The sequence below is a fragment of the Panthera leo genome, chromosome C1 (genome assembly GCF_018350215.1).
Source record: "Panthera leo isolate Ple1 chromosome C1, P.leo_Ple1_pat1.1, whole genome shotgun sequence".
Taxonomy (NCBI): Eukaryota; Metazoa; Chordata; class Mammalia; order Carnivora; family Felidae; genus Panthera; species Panthera leo.
Genome location: NC_056686.1, coordinates 122,708,522 through 122,728,205, shown reverse-complemented (window position 1 = coordinate 122,728,205; position 19,684 = coordinate 122,708,522). Strand labels below are relative to the sequence as shown.

General features: G+C 41.8%; 1 long non-coding RNA gene across 25 annotated transcripts in view; it reads left to right on the top strand.

Moving 5' to 3' along the window:
* Positions 1-19,684, top strand: part of LOC122225819 — a 166,118-nt gene that overhangs the window by 10,692 nt on the left and 135,742 nt on the right. For 21 of the 25 annotated variants that reach the window (XR_006205378.1, XR_006205377.1, XR_006205376.1 and 18 more), the window contains one exon: positions 1,786-8,212. This is a non-coding gene — a long non-coding RNA (uncharacterized LOC122225819). The remainder of the gene's footprint in view (positions 1-1,785; positions 8,213-19,684) is intronic. The other 4 variants (XR_006205390.1, XR_006205392.1, XR_006205387.1 and 1 more) reach the window with 4 other exon arrangements.

Below are 19,684 nucleotides of genomic sequence, written 5' to 3'. Positions count from 1 at the left end.
GAGAGAGGAGACAGTGGCTGCGGTGACGAGAGATTGGGCCTCTGAGCAGGGAGACACATTTACTCTCATCTCCCTTCTGCCAAACTCCCCAAGGGTAAGGAGGGCTTGTGTGCGCTCAGGGTGAGGGCCCTGAGGCCCCTTGGCTGGGGTAGAGCACAGAGGGGGGTGTAAAGACCTCAGGGAAGAGAGGGTTGTATCCTGGCCCCAGAGCAGAGGGCCAGAGAGTTCCGGGGGCCTCGGAGAGGCACAGGGCCAGCAGGGGAAATCCGTGGGCTTGCAGTCACCTTTCAGGGAGTGCACGGAGGTGTCTCAGCGACAAAGAGGCATGGAAGGATTCTGTCCTAGAGCCTCAGGAAGGAGTCTGGCCCAGCTGACACCTCAGTTTCAGACCTGCGGCCTCCACAACTGTGTCAGGATAAACATCTGTCATTTTAACCCCCCCCAGTTTGTAGCGCTTTGCTTTGGCAGCCCCAGCCAGCTATCCCGAAGGCAGCAAGGATGAAGGAGAGGCAGTTAGCGTGGTCCCCCCTGCCGAGCAGGGAAGGGGAGAGGTGCTGTAGATGCTGGGCACAGAAACTGCCGCTGAGTGCTGGTGGGCCCGCCGGGGCCGGGACATGTAGAGTGGGAGCCCAGACTGCGGGAGATGACATTTCCAACATCAGGAAAAATGAGGCTTGCGACAGAAACTGGGTAAGGTAAAAGTAACCATTACTATTAAACTTTCCTTACTGCTTGGCTTTGTGTGCTAAAATTGGCTGCTCAAGTCACTGAATCCCAAGGCCACAGAGGGGTCAGTTGTGGCCATGGGGTTGAAGCCACCCTGCCTGCCTAAGCCTTCCTGTCATTCATTAGCGTTCATTTTCCCTGGCTCACATTATGGCCAAACTGGACCGGGCCCCGTGCTCCAAGCACAGCCCTGTACTTCCTACCCGGGCCCTTGGATCACTCTGTGCCTTTGCTGTTTCCCGTCTAAGTTGTACCTGTTATTTCAGGCCCAGTGCAGGAAGGCTTTCCTAGTCTCCCAAACACGTCCTCATCTCCTTATCAACTCTGGCATTTGTTTTGAAGTATTCTTTTTACAGTTAATTTACTTATTTTGAGAGAGAGAGAAAGAGCGTGAGTGGGGAAGGAGCAGAGAAGGAGAGAGAGAGAGATAGAGAGAGAGCCCCAAGAAGTCTCCATGCTGTCAGCGCAGAGCCCGACCCCAGGCTCAAACCCACAAACTGTGAGATCACGACCTGAGTGGAGATCAAGAGTTGGATGCTTTACCGACTAAGCCACCCAGGCGCCGCTGTTTTGTTCTTTCTGATGTGTCTCACACTCATTGTGTCTCATACTTCATTGTATCCCCGTAACACGAGCATAATCAGCCCCTGCCGTGGCAGGTCTCAGCGCAGGCTCGCTGGTTTGTTTGGTACAATCATTGCTAAAAATGCTACTGTATCCCACAATGCACTATGGGCAGTACATCTTGGGTTGTGACTGAAGCGCCCTTTATGAGTTGGGGCATTGTCTCTTGCCTGGGCTGCACTGGTCCAACGGACAGAGGGCTCTGTCATCAGGACCGTTAGTGCTTACTTATGGGTGTGACTGAAACGATTTTCCAAAAAGGTGAAGGAAGAATAAGCACTGGGGCCACTCTGTCCGAGGAACTGGTCTACCTGCATTGGGGTGGCTCTTGTAGCCGCTCCAATAAAGCAGAGTGGGATCTGCAAGTCCCTTGGGTGGCCTGATTTTTATCACCACGCTGACTGCCTTTCCCTCTTCTCGTATCTCCCCCTGCAGCCAAAAACACCTGCGTTCTGGAATCAGAGATAAGACATGTGAGGCAAGTTTTCTGGGAGGGAAAAGGAGTGATTTAAATTCTCACTGATGTCTAAGCTGCTGGTAGATTCTGTCTCCAAAACAGGTTTCAACTTAGAGGAGGAGGCTGGACAGGGAGAGAGCAGGAGGGCGCTGAGCTGGCCCATTGACCACAAAGGAAAGAGCAATGGGTGGCAGGAAAGAAGGCCTGGGGGACCCAAAGGTGCAGTTTATCTGCTGCTCCCCTATTTTTGTCATGGGCCCCATCTGATTCTGACATTCAACACTAAGGGATCTCCTAATCGTTGATTGCACAAACCTAAACAGTCATTTACTGCAAGCATTCTGGAACACCAGAAGGTTGCCGTTATTTATTTGGTTAAATAAGAATGTAAAACATAAGCAAATAGAACAAAAATCCTACCACATAAAAGAAAGGATGTTTTAATGGTAAAAAATTGGGAAAGAAAATCTCAGATAAAGGACAGCATTTTAAGTGGATGAATATAGATTTATAGGAAAAAATGTCTATTTCCTTTTTCTGTGGGCCCAAGAAAGTGCTGGCAGAGCCTGGGCTCTCCCCTACCACCTGGTTTATGGGAATCACATCCACCCGGATTCTGAACTCCCACCACAGTTTCTAGTTCATGACCCTGTACTGCCCCCTGGTGGCCAAAAGGAGTTGCTGTAGCGGCTAAAGAGGGTCTCAAAATATTGGGCCTCCTAGCATCTATGTTTATTTAACACCCACCATGTGCTAAGGGTGAGGACACATAGAAATGAGGGATCCCTTGCTATCAAGGAGCTTTCCTATAACACTGATGTGTCAAACAAAAGTTAGCAAACATGTTTCGGTTTTGGCTTTGCAATCAACTCGCAACCACCATTCCCCTGCCTGTCAGAGGCCCAGGCGGGCCACTGACATCAGCATCATGGAATGCAAGTAGTCTCTCAGCGTTAGAGCAGGCCTGTGACTTGGGTCCAGGTGCCACCTAGAGCTTTATCTCCAGCCTTGCCCTGAGCCGGGGCTTGTGGGGACTGATGAAGCTGGTAGGTGGTGGCATAGAGCAGACCTGGCCCTACCGATTCCCCACAGGGTGTTTCTGCTCTCAGCTCTTCCTACTTACTTGGCCACCCCTAGGTCAGGCAGGCCCGCTTTTGCATGAAGTCCTTCCATGCCTACCCTAAATCCACAATGACCTCTATGACCTCAAGACTACTGTCTACCATCATTTCCTCTTACTTTATTTTTCAAGTAGGTAAGAAATTCCCTGATGGTTGAGGCTCTGTTTTAACAGTTTTCTATCCATCTCCCCTTCTCATATTACCTCCAGAAGCTCTCAGTTTTCTCTCTTATTATGCAGAGAAGCTGCCTACTCCTTTCACATATTAGGGCTATGCTTAGGCCTCATCAAAATATTTTCTTATCAAAAATGGGAAGTAGTTAAGTCAGTTTAGGCTAAGTTATTTGGCTGTAACAAACAAGCTGCAAGTCCACATGGCCTAGAATAACAAAGGTTTAATTCTTCCTAATGCTACATGGCCCATGGGGATCGCTTTGGGGGTGGGGTTGCCAGAATTAGGAAGGAAAAATACAAGACACCCTCAAATACTCAATAATTTTATTTTTAGCATACATATGCCCCCCAAAATGCATACTAAAATTATTATTATTATTATTATTTTCTGAACTTCAAATTTAATTGGAAATCCTATAATTTATCTGGCATCTCTGCTTTACAACCTCATTCTGGACCCAGATTAATGGTGCCTCTACTATCTAAACATCACAGAAAGAAAGGGGACGTGGCCATTTACACACTGGCTCTCAAAGTTTTCTTTTGGAATATACAAACATTTCCAATGACATTATTATTATTATTATTATTATTATTATTATTATTGGTCAAAGTGAGTCATTTTGTCTTTCCTAACCTCAAAGGGGTGAAGAAGTGCAATCCTGTTATGTGCACAGAATGAGAGAACTCCAGGCTATTTGTGAAAAGTTCAAATCCCTGCCCTAGTTACGTATTCTGGTAAGAGCTACTAAGAAAATACTACATTCTCCGTCTCATTATGATAAATTATATCAACTGTAATATTTATCCTTGTGATTTCTATCTAATGGCTTCCTATTGATTTCTAGTAAGCAGAGAAAGCTTTTCTTACCCATTTAAATATGGGGAGATAACTAAATGCTCCCTGTCAACTTTTCTTCTCTGCATTAAACACCTTCCCATGCACCCCCTCCCCTACTTTCTTCCTATGATGTAACTTCCAGCCCTTTACCATCTGGTCACTATCTACTTGGTTATATCTGACTGTTATGTGAATGTGATGGGAAAAAAAATAGAAAAGGGGGTTTCTTTTAGGGATAAGTCAAAGATGACTGTTTGTGTAACCCTTTATTTTTGTTCACTGGCACCACCTACAAAAGATCAGCAGTTTTTCAACTCTCGGCAACAACAGAAATCACCTGCAGAAACAAAGTGGTGAGGTCCAGGCTTCTCCACCAGCGACTCTGATTCAACTGGCCTTGCCTGGGCCTGGGTATCTGTACTTTTTTGCAGTTTTGTTATCTATAGCTACATAACAAACCAACCCCAAACTGAGGAGCTTAAACCAAAAATAGTCATTTTACTATTATCTTTCCTGGTCCTGGAGGCCGACTAGAATCAAATATATAAGAAACAAATGAGCATTTTAAGAGAATTTTATGGGCAAACAAAAGCCACCAGCTTGGAGTAAAAGAGACTGCACCCATTTGGTATTTAAAGCAAACTTTGGCTCCCCCAATATTTTATAGGTAGGGGGGAGGCTGAAGGCTCTGCTTAGCACCCAAGGAGACCATATTCCTTTTTAGATTAGGCAAAGGAGGATTGTGAAAAAGTGGACCTCTCAGTGGGCAGAACCAAGGACCACAGAGAAGAGTGGACTGGGGAGTTTCTGTTGGGGAAAAGAATCGGGGGGCGAAATGTGCCCTACCCTTAGGACAAGGGGCTGCTCACCATACCTGCCCAGTGGGACTTTAGACTTACTGGGGGTGGGGGGGGGGGAGGTCAGTGACTAGTAAATGACTTCCCATGCATCCACTTCCCAATGGGAGTGTTTATTGTGTCCCTGTCCATAACTGCATATTGAGTTTGTGTGTGGGAGCAAGTGACTTAATTTTTCAGGTGTCCCCCATCTAAAGGAGGCAGGCACATCCAAACCTTCTATAGCCGTGCTTGTGCCTTATGCACCAGTCCTGGACTTTGAGCTCAGAGCAGCACCTGCAGAGGAATTGGGGGTTGTCTCCCTTGGGGAGGGATAAGTGTCCTCTTAGATGGGCAGGGGAAGGAAATGCGTGTTTTGTGTGCAGAGTACAGACTATGGTGGATTATGTTAATATTTACCAAATATTGTGGCACCTTTCTCTGCAGGGCCTCTCCCTGCGGTGGGAGGGCTCTACATCCTGGTCCTTTTGTGTTCAGTGTTACATTTGACTTGCTTTGACCAATGACATGTGAGTGTCAGAGGTGACAGGAGCCACTTTTGAGCAGAAGGGTTAAGAATCATGGTGTTCACCTTTCCCTCTGCTATGACACCTGACAATGTTCCAGATAGAAGCTGCTTTCCCATTCGCTGTGCTGGAATAAAGATGGCACAGAACAAAGCCACAGCCAGCCCATAATGAATGCAGCATATGAAAAATTAAACTTATGTTGTAAGACCCTGGATGATAATATTAATGGAGAGGGCTTGGGCACCCTGACAGCCCTGAGGAGCCTTGGGTCCCTCTTGCATGACGGCTACCAGCAGCAAAGGGACATAGCCTTTCAACTGCCCAATTTTCTTGTCCTCTCTGAGGAACTCATTCCCTTCACATTGATGCCTGCCATCAACAGTAGGTGATAGAGAGCCTCCTGGAGAGTGCCAGTCTTCAGAGAGCCTCCTGTTGACAGTTTTCATCTCTGTAGAGCAGAGAATGTGGGAAGATCTTTGGTATTCTAGGTTCTGGGCTAATGAAAGCTTGCTGGACATAGTCAGGTATTTCAAGATGGTGGCCATTCAGAGGGTCCTTTGGTCATTACTTGCTGGGGTTTTCTGTTGCCCCGGTGACATCTCAGTCTTGGCTTTCTCATTACGTGATGAAGACATTGGTGGTGACAATGGAAAGGATGAGAAGATGAAAGAGGTCATACCATACCTGGTTCTATGCAGCAGAACTGAGGCTCAAGTATTGAGGTAAATTCAAGGTACTTGTCTCCTGAAATCTGGACCAGCCTTAGTCATCCAATAGAACCAGCAGACCAATAGAATGTGGCCAAAACAACAGTGCCTGCCTTTCAAAGCTATGTCAGAAGAAGCCTTGCAGCTCCTGCCTTGGTCTCTTAGAAAACTCCCTCAAGACTCCAACTTACTGTGTAAGAATTTTGGTTACCCTGAGACCACCATGCTGTCATAGTTGCATTCAAGTGCTCCAGTTGATAGTCCAGTTGAGCTGAGCCTTCCAGCCATTCTTGCCAAGGCCCCAAAAATATGAATGAAACTGTCTTAGACTCTCAGTCCAGTCTCCTCACCATCCAAATATCACAGATTGACTTCAGTTAATGCCATGTGGAACTGAAAGTTCCTCCAGCTAAATTTGGCCTGAATTCCAGACCCACAAAGTCATGAGATATAATAAAATGGTGTTATCTTAAGACATGAAAATAATGGAACATGTACATATGCACTTAATACTCAGTTCTGGGTGCCTGGTTTTCCTTTTCTCTGAACATGGCTCCTTCTTATTGCATGCCTGGCTGCTCTAACCAGATTTCATGAGTTGGGAGGTATTAGCCTGGGATCTCCACCTTCAACAAGGATGGTCCAGATAAACTCTTCATTCAAATAGGGTTTGGGATATGCTGAGGGTCCAATTTTGTTCTCAGCTCAAGTCCAGCAAGTAATCAATTTAGTGCTTAGTGAGGACCTCCATAGGGAAAGAACTATGCTGGATGGTTAGGTAAGAGGTCTTGCTACATAAGGTAAAACAGCTCACTACGGTTTAACACTCACATGCTTAATTAATTGTGTTTCTTACAGTTAACATTGTGAGGTAGGCATTATTTTATAACATGAACAAGTGAATTGAGGTCAGGACGTACAACAGTAAACTCCAGAAATGAGTTTTGGACACCTAGCAGGCTTATCCACCAACCAGGCTACCTTGGATGTTAAAGCCTTAAGAGACAGATGCAAACCTTCATTTTACAAATGAGAAGCTTGAGGACCAGGAAGATGGATTAGTGTTGCAGCTGTGTTCTATCACTAACGGGGAATTCTCTAGCCAATACAACTCCATCCTGGCCCTAAAGGGTCTCTAAAGTATAGGCCAAAACCATGTTGAGTAAGTGTCTTTAGAACTGTTGCTTTAGGGAGGGAGGTAGAGGAGATGATGTCTGTACTGCCCTGTCTTATATATTCCCAGAGAATGCAAGCCTCTGGTTAGCCTCCTGTTTAGCTCCTGGCTGAGATGTGGGGGCTTTAAGGTGCCTGATGAACAGTTTGCAGGCCCAAAGCATTGGATTCGTAGTATGAGCTTTTCTCTGGAGAAAGCATCCCCACATGAAACCATCCATCCCTGTGGTCTGGGATAAGTCACAGAGATAGTTACATTTTTGCTTTAGAGCATGGAAAAACCAAGAAATAATAAGTCAGTGGGGCTGTTTGTGAATTGGAAGTTACTCAAAAGACCATTCCTGGCTTGTCCTGGATCTCTTGGTTTGCTGGGATGGCAAGATCCAAGCCAGTATCCATCAGCCACAGTGGGAACTGTGAAGAGGCTAGTGGGGCACACGAAATTTTTACAAAGAGAACAGGGACCCAGAGTAACTTGGATAAGGAGAAGTCCACAAATGGGGTGCGTAACTCTAAGTTGAAGTCTCTCTGGAGATTAAGTATTTATGAAGGACTTTGTACCCACAAAGTGAATTTCAATAATTTATTATCTAAATTCACAATATCACAATAACATGTAAGTATTTGTATTATGGCTAATGACCCTAACTTGAACTATTGCCTGTAAGACAGGGAATATTTTCATGCACTTGGGACCTGTTTTTAATGCCATTGTGAAGCAAGATCAGGAATTTTTGAACTCATACCTGAGTCTTGATCCAGACCCGTCATTACCATGCAAGCCTATAATTCTCACCCATGGCACTTCTGTGCTGGCTCCCCTGTTGTCAGTCAGCAGCGAAAGGTGAATTTTTTCATATGAATCCCTGACAACTCTTTCCTCTTTATTCCACAGCGCTGTGATTTGCCTTTGTGCAGCCCTTTGTGTTGTGAGATGACCAGATGACATATTCGTATGTTGATGATTTTGAATGTGTGCATGGCTGAGAAGATCATACCAATTAATTTTCATGCAGAAGTCAAGGTGAGAACTGCTTTGGATTGTGGCAGTTGAAACTGAAAAACTAGGGGCTGATTATGGCTTTTTCTGAAATCACCAAGAAGCCTCCAAGAAGCAATAGTTATATCTTATTTCTCATCTGACTCTTCAAATGACCCCATTCACAAAAGGGCTTCTCGACTTAATCTACCCTATCTCTCCAATTGTCTAAAATCCTACTTCACTTTTTAGCTAGAATTATGGGCCACAGGCTCGAAAAGGAATTTTATAGATCATTTGGTCCATCTTATTTTACTGATGAGGAAAAACCAAGATTCTAGGACGAAGACTAGCATCCATGTATTCCAAGTCTGCCTTCCATACCCTGTTTCAGAATCATGTGATGTCTGATGTTGCTAAATGGAATGCTTTTTACCTTGAACTTTTCTATATCTCCCAGCATGCCTTGCACAGGGCTCGTCCATAGCCAATCAGCCGTTGACTCTTAATGGCCACCTGGAGTGCTGTGCTGAGGATCAGATCTTCTCATGGCTGGCCCTGTCTCATTGGTCAAGTTTCTCCCAAATGGTGACTGCTACAGAGAGGACATTAACCACCCTAGCTAAAGTGACATCCCTCCCCCACACTCTAGGCCGTACTCTAGCTCCTTTCCTTGCTTAACTGTCTTTCTAGCATCTCTCATTATCTGAAATGATCTTTCTTTCCTGTGTGTTGTCTCTTCTTCTAGAATGTGAGCTCCAAGAGGACAAGGACTTTGTCTCTCTTGTCCACTACGATGTCTCTGTGCTTATTAGAGAGCTGACATGTAGGAAAAAAACTCAGTAAATAAATAAATAAAAATGTGGAATTGATGGCCCCGTGCTGTAACTGTTAAGTGATATCTGCCCTGGCCAATGGATAGACAAGTCACTATGCCAGTGCCAAGCTTTTGTCAACATAGGGTTGGTTGCCAGTGGCCAACCAGTCCTGGATGAAAAACTAGTTTCCTCCTGACATTTTCCGCTTGATTCAGCTTGACTAGTCATTAGGTATTCTAGAAACAGGAATTTCCCTTAATCACCAATTAAGAACTTAAAAGGAAAAAGACACGTTTTTCTGCTGTTATCTCCTTTCCTCAAAACTATTATATAGTATCTTGGTGCCTGGGTGGCTCAGTCAGTTAAGTGTCCAATTTTGGCTCAGGTCGTGATCTCATGGTTCATGAGTTCAAGCCCCACATCGGGCTCTCTGCTGTCAGCAGAGCCTGCTTTGGATCCTCTGTCCCCTCTCTCTCTGCCCCTTCCCCTCTTGTGCTGACATGCTCTCTCTCAAAAATAAATAAATATTTTAAAAAAGTCTTCTAGTGTCTTATTCATCACAGAACTTCTACGATATTATACAATTCTTTCCACAGGAAATATTTATTCACTAAGCACTTGTGTTTTTCTGTACCATTTTAAAAGGATTTTGACTTTCCTACGAATCTTGAAAAGCTGCACCACAGTGCACAGTGCACACTGGTGTGACCGATTAAGACTGAAATGTACAAAGCCATGAGCAAAGTTCAGGTAAATACGCAAATTAAACTGTTCTAAAGTAAGGTGAGCAGTATCCATTACCTTAGCCTTGCATATTGGCTGTTCTTATCCATCCTTTCCTGGAAGTCAATATTTGAAATAGGCTAGTAGTGTAAGGCAGAGGAGGCTTGAGAAAGATAAAAAAACACAAAGAGGGATTTAGTGCTTAAATACAGTTACAAATTCATCTCGATTTCTTTTTATCTCTTTTTAAAGAATTGTGGTATATATGGAAACATTTGTAGCAGGTAGAGGTTTTTGGAAATTGGCTCATTTTTAACGCAATTGATACTGTTATTTCGTGTCAAAAGCAGATATGTTTCAGTGCTCTGGTAAATCTTATCTGATTTAATATTCCCTAGGACTCTGGGGTTGTATACCATCTCTACTCTCCTAAATTTGATGGTGTCAATATGACCTGACATTTAATTATTTGCATAGCCTATTTAAAATTAAAATAGCAACAGGCACTGCGTTCTTTTCAAGTTTTAATACACTCTCCCTTTAAAAATATATTTTTCATAAATTACTCTGCTGTCTGGCAGGCCATCACATTCTTCAGTTCCTGTAATAAAAGGGGAATGGTGCTATGTGGGTGTGAAATGTGAAACGTGGAGGAGAACACCATGGTTAAACAAGAGCGGACACTGATCAAGTCCATTAATCAAAGTGCCTTTTAAATCTCTGCAAGTTGAGAACTGTAGCATCCAGGGATTTGATTAAAGAGGAAATATAAAATGGCAGACGAGGTCCAGGAGCTGCCTGGGCAGGTCACATCTCAGAGCCCCTGATTAACAGGATGTTGTTTCCAGTGGGATTTTTTTTTCCCAGGGCCATTTTTTGGAGTTTATTTGCTAAGGCAAGGTGGGTTTATTTGCTAAGGAAATGTGGGTTTATTTGCTAAGGAAATGTAGGTTTATTTGCTAAGAAAAACTCCAATGTTTCCTTCTCTTGGTTATTGGAAAATCACCAAATCCATGATACAGGAGCTTGCAAATCTCCTCAGGCCAGTATCTTATGTCTCTCCATCTTTGGATTACCCCGACTCTCCAGATTTCCATGTACCACAAAAAGATTCCTTACCCTTTAAAAAAAAAATAATTTTAGAGAGAGAGAGAGAGGGAGAGAAAAAGAAGTGCATGCCAGTGTGTGTGCAAGCTGTCGGGAGGGGAAGAGGGAGAGAGAGAGAATCTTAAGGAGGCTCCATGCTCAGTGAGGAACCCGACTCAGGGTTCGATCCCATGACCTGAGCTGAAATCAGGAGTCAGATACTCAACTGACTGAGCCACCCAGGTACCCCCAATTCCCTAACCTTTTTATTCCCCCAAGTCCAATGTTCCATATCCATGGCCGCAAGGATTCCCAAGCACTTTTGAAGCATATTTTAACCCTACAGGTAATGTTTATTATCATTGGTGCCATCTAGTCATTCTTTGATTTGTTTCTAATTTTGTTAGTCAACTCATTCAAAAATATTTATTGAACATTTATGTCTAAGTTCGAAACTACAAGTGTGAAGAAGTCTCTGGGCGTGGTGTGGGGAAGGGACTTTCTTAGGAGGGAAAGAACCTGGGAGGCTGGGAATGGGGAGACCCAGTGGGAATGAAGGCATGTGCAAGGATTGGAGGAGACACAGGAAACATGGCTTGCTCTGGAATGGCAAATTTGGCAAGAGTGAGCAAGAATGAGGTGTGGAGGCGTTGGCAGACAAGCAGGAACCAGGTGATAAAGGATCCCTTTCCTAGGGGATAATGGAAGCCACCCCAGGTTGTTCAATGGGTGAAGTGTGTTAGATTTACATGTTGGAAAGACCCGTTCCTGGGGCAACATAGACAATAGTTTTGAGTCAGGAGAGATTTGAGTAAGAGAGAAACTAGGAGCTAAGCTTTGATCTGTATGTGAAATGTCTGGAGAAGGAGGGGAGAGGAATGGGAAGACATGCTCTAGAAACCTGCAGGACCAATGTCAGTTAGGACAAATCTTGTGAGAAGGAAGACTTCAACTCAGTCCAAGGCTGCTTTTACCTTGTTTGCTCACCAAACCTTAAGTAAGCAGATGATATGCCATTTGTGATATACTAGGAAGGTCTTCTTGTGCTTCCCTTGCTTCTACAGGGGTCCTGTATTTTGGAGGTTTTGCCAGTCCACTTCAGTGAGATGTCCACCAGGTCAGGGAGGCCAAGGGCTATGGCTTTCATGGCCAGCCACATCAGCACCTCGAGCCACTGATAGTTCCACAAAAGATAGGTCACACCTATCATGTTAAGCTCTGAATTTTGAGTCTTGAGATTCTGGATTGAGCAATTTCCCATTTTCTCTGCCAGTGCTTCAGGGTCTGAACACCTCTTGTGTACTTTATGTCTTTCTATGGGCAGGGGCCACCAAGGCTTATGATACAAAAGAGTGCTTAGCCACTGTGGATGAAAGGAGGAGTCTAGACCATGTGCTAGTCTTTCAGTGCAGGTAAATGGGTGGAGGGTCTTGCCATACATCTACCACAGGGGTGAACATGGTAGAAGAAGCAGGATTGGAAAATGATAGACACTTCAGGGCATGTGAGTTTGAACCATTTGTTGGACTCAGAGGAGACTGAGGTCTGGAATTAGAGTTTGGGTCTCTTGGGACATATTTGAGATTAAAAAAAAAAAAAAGAAACCATCAATGTGTGTGAATGATGGAGAATGTGTAAGGCATCAGGACAGAGCCCTGGAAAACATCCATATATAATTAGGAGAAGAAGAGTGTTATGGATTGACTGTTGTACCCCACCACCCCTCGCATTCATATTTTGAAGGCCTAACCCCAAAAGTGATGGTATTTGAAGATGGAGCCTTTGGGTGGTAATTAGTATTATATAAGGTCAGATGAGTGGGGCTTTATTATTAGTGGCTTTAGAAGAAGAGGAAGAAAGAGACCTGTTTCCCTGCTTACATGCATTGAGGAGGGGCCATGTGAGGACAGAAGAAGGTGCAAATCAGGCAGAGAGCTCTCACCAGGAACTGAATTAGCCAGCACTTTGAATTTGGACTTTTACCTCCAGAACCGTGAGAAAGAAAGGTCTGTTGTTTAAGCCACCCAGTCTATGGTGTTTTGTTATGGCAGTCCGAGCTGACTGAGACAGGAACCTCTGGAAAAGAAAGCAAGGACTGATGGGATGCTAGAGGGAGAGATGCGGAGAGGGCTTTGTGGGGTGAGGATCAGACAGGGAGAAGCAAGGACTGGGAAACACCGGCATTGGAGGTGTCTGGTAGACTCTGTCAATTTATTTTGGGCTTAAATGTTGCTGTCATCCATGTGTGTATGGTTTATGGCACTTGCAGGTGGAATAAACCTATTAAGAAACACTAAAGAGTGTTTCTTACTTGATTGTGCTCATTCTGATTATCAACAAAATGTTGATTTTAATCTTACAGCTTTTTTTTCAAACTGCGGTGTTAACAACTATTTATTATAAAAAAAAAAGAATTTAGATTAGGATAAAGAAAAAAAACACATAAAGAAATTTGTATAAAATTTCTATCTAGAGAAACTTCTTTAAAATCTCAGTTTAGTGTATGTCCTTCCTTGCCCCTTTACTCGTTTTTTTTTCACTCTCTCTTTCTTAAATTATATTATATAATATTGTAAAATATAATGGGATCATATTGCTTTGTAACCTGCCTTTTTCAACCTAATGAACTCACTACTTGCCAATAAATATTTATCCATGGAATAATTTTGTAAATGGCTGTAACCAATCTCTTATTGTTGGATATTTAGATTGCTATTATCAAAGGATAGTGTAATCACTATCCTTATAGCCAAAAATTAATTCACATTCTTAATCATTTTCTTTGGTCAACTTCTTTAAAGTGGAATTATAGGGCCAAAAAGTGTTCAGATTTTTAAGAAATTACAGCAGTGTCCACCTGTTTGTGTGCTGTATGTATGAAATATTGAAAGAATTTCTTTAAGCCAGAATGTGTGTTGAGAGTGGCTAGTCTATCACCATTTTATTATATAGTTCACCTTGCATGTTTATATAACTTGAAAACTAAAATACTTACAGTAAATTGTGGTGGAAAATTTTAATTCTTTCACACTAAGAAAATGGCCAGAATCCCTCATCAGAGGGGCCAAGAGGGCAATCCCTCTTTTAGACTCTTTTGGATATTGCAATATTGCACTTATTGTTGTGAAATTCTTATTATTTACTTGTGTACTTGTCCAAAGTTCCATCTTAAGGTACTGAATTTATCATAACTATTTTATTTGAAAGACTTTACTGCTTGCTATTTGCTTGCTTTCCTACTGATGAGAAATGGTTGTAAGATGGGTCTCCTGCCTTTCTAGGTAAACGTTCTGTGTTCTGCGAGGTGCTGAGTAGTTCTAGGACCCATGGTGGTCAAGGGAATTTAAAATTTGTTCTGTTAGGAAGATTTCCTTCTGGGTGATAGTCTGAGCTGAAAATAGATCCTTCATTGAACTGTACTGAAATGATTTCTCATGGAGGGCTTAGCACAGGTCTGTGTATACATTTCACTCCTTTAAGCAGTGGACACTTATCAAGGATCTGCTGCACGTCAGGCATCATTTGATGACACTTGTGAGCAAAAACACACAACACCATGGAAGTACCATGGAAGCACCATGGAAGCATCACTCCATGTGGGGCTTCCATTCTTGTGGGGAAATTCAGACAGAGTAAATGAAAAATAATCAGGATAATATCACATAATTTTAAATGTCATAGTGACAGCTGAAGAGATTGACACAGTGAGTGTGGCTGGGATAATGGTGATGGGGCTGCATGACTGGATTGGGTGAGGATGTGAAGTTTGAGTTGAGAATTGAATAATGAGAAGGAGCCAGCCTCTGGAAGGTCTGAGGGAAGAGTGCTTAGGGGAGAACATAAGTGCAAAAATCTCCCTAGGGACCAGGTTGGTATGTTTGAGCCACAGAAAGAAGGCAAGGGTGTCTGGGGCAGAGTGAGTATACAGAAGATGGTTAGAGATGACTGGAGGAGCAGGCAGGGAGAGGTGATGTGGAGCCTTGTGGGTCATGGTAAGGAAACCAGATACTTCCTTAGTGTGTTGAAAAGCTTTCATGCATTTTAAGCAGGAGAATGACATGTCTGTTTTACATTTACAAAAAATTGTAGAAAATGGATTGCAAGGTAGCAGAGAGATCTCTTGCTTTGGAGTAAATAAGGAGTTTCTGGAAAGAAGTAATATTAAACTGTGTTCAATTCTTCTGAGAGGCTGAGATGAGGACAGAAAAATATCTTTTGGACTTAGTAAGATGGCCGCTAGTAAGGACTTAGATAAGAGACTCTTCACTGCAGAGATTTGTATGGAAAACTGACAGAGTGAGTTGAAGAAAGATGCCCTGGTGAGAGAATGGGAGAGAGAAGATCTGGGCTTTGGCGTGGCCACACAGAAGTAAGGGGATCAAGGGAAATTCTACATACCGGGTGGAGTAACCTCCATACCCTTGCCTTTCTCAGTGACCTGAAACCTGGCATTCATAACTAAATGTTGAAGGCCAGGAGGTGGAAGGACATCTACCTGGATAAACTGTCTAGTGTCACATACTGACATCTAGGAAGCACAGCAAAGGAGTCAGATACCCACTCCCTCACTGCTCAGTGAGCTCACCAATGAGCACGCTGTGCTCTGACACACTTAGCTTCTAGTCATGTTTTAGTGCCTTGTTTTTAAACATGAACAGAAAGTCAATAAAGAGTATATATTTAGAAGAATCTTTTATGATGAAACACAGAACAAAACAAAGAAACAGGAAAAAAAAAAAGGACATACAGAAGTCAGACAATAAGGAGATCAGACAAAAACTTCCAAAACCTGTAATCAATACTTTCAGTGACATAAGAGATTTTACATTCATGAAAAATGATGGGGTACTCTAATAAAGGAATATTCAGAAGAAAAGGTAGAAGTTTGGAAATGTAAAATATGCTAAGAGAATTGGTGTAATAAATTTAAGGAAATCTTTCAGAAAAAACATAATAAAAAGATGGGGGAAAAAGCTAAAAAAAATTGATACTACTATGATAAAATCAAAACTGAAAAAAAAAATAGCCGTTTGACAAACCCAAGATTTTAAGCTGTAATGAAACAAAATTTTCAGTGCTAGATATTAAATGAAATGAAAATGAGACATATTTATTGACATAAATAGTTATAATTAAATGGAAAATTCATATTAAAGAATATTTGTTTTTAAAACTATATTCATACAAAACACAAGACACAGAGCACGAACAGGGGAGGGACAGAGAGAGAGGGAGACACAGAATCTGAAGCAGGCTCCAGTCTCTGAGCAGTCAGCACAAAACTTGATGTGGGGCTTGAACTCACAAAGCGCAAGATCATGACCTGAGCTGAAGCCGGATGCTTAACTGACTGAACAATCCAGGTGCCTCAGGGTGAACATATATTTTAATTTACCTTGGATATATATCTAGAAGTGAAATTGGTTGGTCATATTGGTCACTCTATATCTGATTGTTTGAGAAATTGCCAGATTGTTTTCTAAAGTGGATGTATCATTTTGAATTCCCACCAGCTGTGTATGAACATTTTATTTTCCATATCCTGACCAATTTGTTCATTTTTTCTCTTATTGCTTGTGCGTTTGTTGTCACATGTAAGAGTACTTTGCCAATTACCAGGTCTTGAAGATTTCCTTCTATCTTTTCTCCTGAGAGTCTTATAGTTTTAGCTCTTACATTAAGGTCTTTGATTCATTTTGTATTTATTTTTGTATATGGTGTGAGGTAAAGGTTCAGTTCCATTCTTTTGCATGTTGCTGTCCAGTTGTCCTGGTGCCATTTGTTGAAAAGACTATTCTTTTTCCTTTGAATGGTCTTGGAACTCTTGTGGAAAATAGCCATTTACGTATGGGTTTATTTCTGGACTCTCAATTCTATTCCATTGATGCACATGTCTAATCTTGTGCTGGTACCAATCTGTCTTGATTACCATTGCTTTATGGTCAGTTTCAAAATTGGGAAGTATAATGCCTCTTACCTGTTCTCCTTTTTCTGGATTTTACTAGCTATTCTGGGTTCCTTGCAATTCCATATGAATTTAGAATTGGCTTGTCAATTTCTACAATTTGTATAATTTCAGCTGGGGTTCCAACAGATACTGCCTTGAATCTGTAGATTGGTTTGGGGATGATTGCTATCTTTTAAAATTTAATTTAATTTAATAATTTTTTGTTTTTTATTTAAGTATAGTCAGCACACAATGTTACATGGGATGATTTCCATCTTGATAATATTGATTGATTTTTATGTATTGATCTTGTATCCTACAACTTTGCCAAATTCATGTCTAACTTCTAATAGTTTCTTATTGGATTCATTAGGGTTTTCTATGTACAAGATTGTGTCATCTGTGAATAGAGATAGTTTTACTTCTTTTCCAATATGATTTCTTTTTATTTATTTTTCTTCACTAAGTGCTGTTATTGTTTGTATCTCCCTCAAGTTTATATGTTTACATTTTAAACCCCAGTGTGATGGTATTAGGAGGTGGGGTCTGGGTTAGGTGGTCAAATCATGAAAGACACTCTAGAGAACTTCCTTGTTCTTTTTGCCAAATGAGGATACAGTGAGAAGACTGGTCATTCAACCAAGAAGCTTGTTCTCACCAGACACAGAATCTTCTATTTTCCAGCTTCCAGAACTGTGAGAAATATTTGTTGTTTAAGCCACTAAGTCCACGGCAACCCAGATGGGCTAATTGCTCTCGCTAGAACATCTGGGATGTGAATGGAAGTGGCAAGAATGGACATCTTTGTCTTGTTCCTGACCTTAGGGGAAAAGCCTTCAATTTTTCACCAGTAAGTAGGATGTTAACTCTAGGCTTTTCATGGATGCTTTTATCAGGATGAGGACATTTCTTCTATTCTTAGTTTGTTGAGTGGTTTTTATCCTGAAAGAAGGTTGGATTTTGTGAAATGTTTTTGTTGTGTTTATTGAGATGATCATGTAAATTTTGGTTTTGTGTTATTGATGTAATGTGTTACATTAATTGAGTTTCCAGTGTTGAATCAACCTTGAATCTCTTGGATAAATCCCACTTGGTCATAGTGTATAACTTTCTTCATATGTTGCTGGATATGGTTTGCTAGGATTTTGTTGAAGATTTTTACATCCATATTCATAAGAAATATTGGTCTGTAGTTTTCTTTTCTTGTGGTATCTGCCTGGTTCTGGTATCAAGATAATACTGGCCTCATAAAATGAGTTGCAAGTTGTTCTTTCCTCTTCTATTGTTTTGAAGAGTTTGTGAAGAATTAATTTTAATTCTAATTTAAATTATTGGTAGGGTTCAGTGATGAAGACATCAAGGCCTGGGTTTTTCTTTGTGGGTAGTTTTTTTGATTACTAATTTAATCTCTTCACTTGTTTTAGGTCTATTTAGATTATCTATTTGTTCTTAAGTCAGTTTAGGTAGTTGTATCTTTCTAGGAATGTGTCCATTTCATCTAAATTATCTAATTTATTAGCATACATTGCTCATAGTATTCCCTTTTAATCCTTTTTATTTCTGTAGGGTTGGTAATAATGTTCTGTGTGTCATGTCTGATTCTAGTCATTTGATTCTTGTCTTTTTTCAGTTATTGTACTTTTCAGCTCCAGAATTTCCACTTTCAGATAATTTCCATTTCTTTATTAAAATTATATATCTGATGCTAAATTGTTACTATACCTTCTTTTACCTCTTTAATCATGCTTTCCTATGGTTCTGTGAACTTTCTTAAAATGGCTACCTTGAAACCTTTTTTCTGTTAAATCTGTTGTCTATTCTCTCTGATAGGCAGTTTCTATTGCCTGTTATTGGTCATACTTTCCCATTTCTTTGCATTCCTTGTCATTTTTTTTTATAGGAAGCTGACATATTAGATAATATATTGCAGCAACTCTGGGTATTGGTCTTCTTCCCCTCAACACTGGGTAGGCTTATTTGCTTATTTTTTTGGTGACTGGCTGGGTTGTTTTAGCCAAATCTGTTCCCTGACTTTTTCCACAATGTTAATCCTCTGAAGTTGCTCCAGATCCTAGGATGACACCTTATGGCAGTGATACTGATAAAGCTTTCTTCTACTCTTTTCACACAAAGCTGTTAAGCTCCACTAATAGCCAGCTGATTGCTCTAGGGTTTCAACAATGCTTTGGAGTATATATCCCTCTGTACACTAATCCAATTAAATTGTGGCTCCTTGTAGGAATGGTTTTGGTGGTTAGTGTCTGATATTTGTCCTGATCCCTGGAAGGCTTGTCCCAGCTGGGTTATTTCTCATTTCTCTCCTTCAGTAGCCAGCCTACAGTCTAGAGTGTATCTTCATTGATCCATGAATCTCCTTCCAATTGTCTTTCACTACAGTCCTCATTGTTCTTGAGAGCACTTTTAGACTTGAACTTCTATATGCTTTGTTGCAAATGAAGTCAGTTATTTTGGGAAGAGAGATTAGGAGCTATCTGTTTTATGACCTGCTTCTTCCCCTAAGCAATAATCTCTGAGGCAGGTCTCTGGGGCTGAGAGTAGAGATAATGGCAAGCTTCTTTGAAGGATACCCTCACTCTAGGAGCTGAGCACTTGTTAGGAGGCAGCAGCCTGGGCTCCTCTCAGCTTGCTTCTCCTGGTGGGGAACCACTGATTCATGAGTCAAGGAAAGAATCATAAGGGCCCCAGAGTTCTCAATGTGCCACCTCTATGGTAGAGCCTCCATTCCATGAGTGGGAATTGGGTGGAAAAAGGGAATCTCTACCTTCTTGATCATACTTGCCCAAAAACTTAGCTTTGGCAGTAAGGCACTGAGGACTGAATAAGAAACACTGATGTCCTGCTCCCAAGTAGGAGCCTTGGGCTCTTAGCTGTAGTAGTCTGGGTTTGAGTTTCCAACTACCGAGCTGGAGGAAAGGAGAAGAA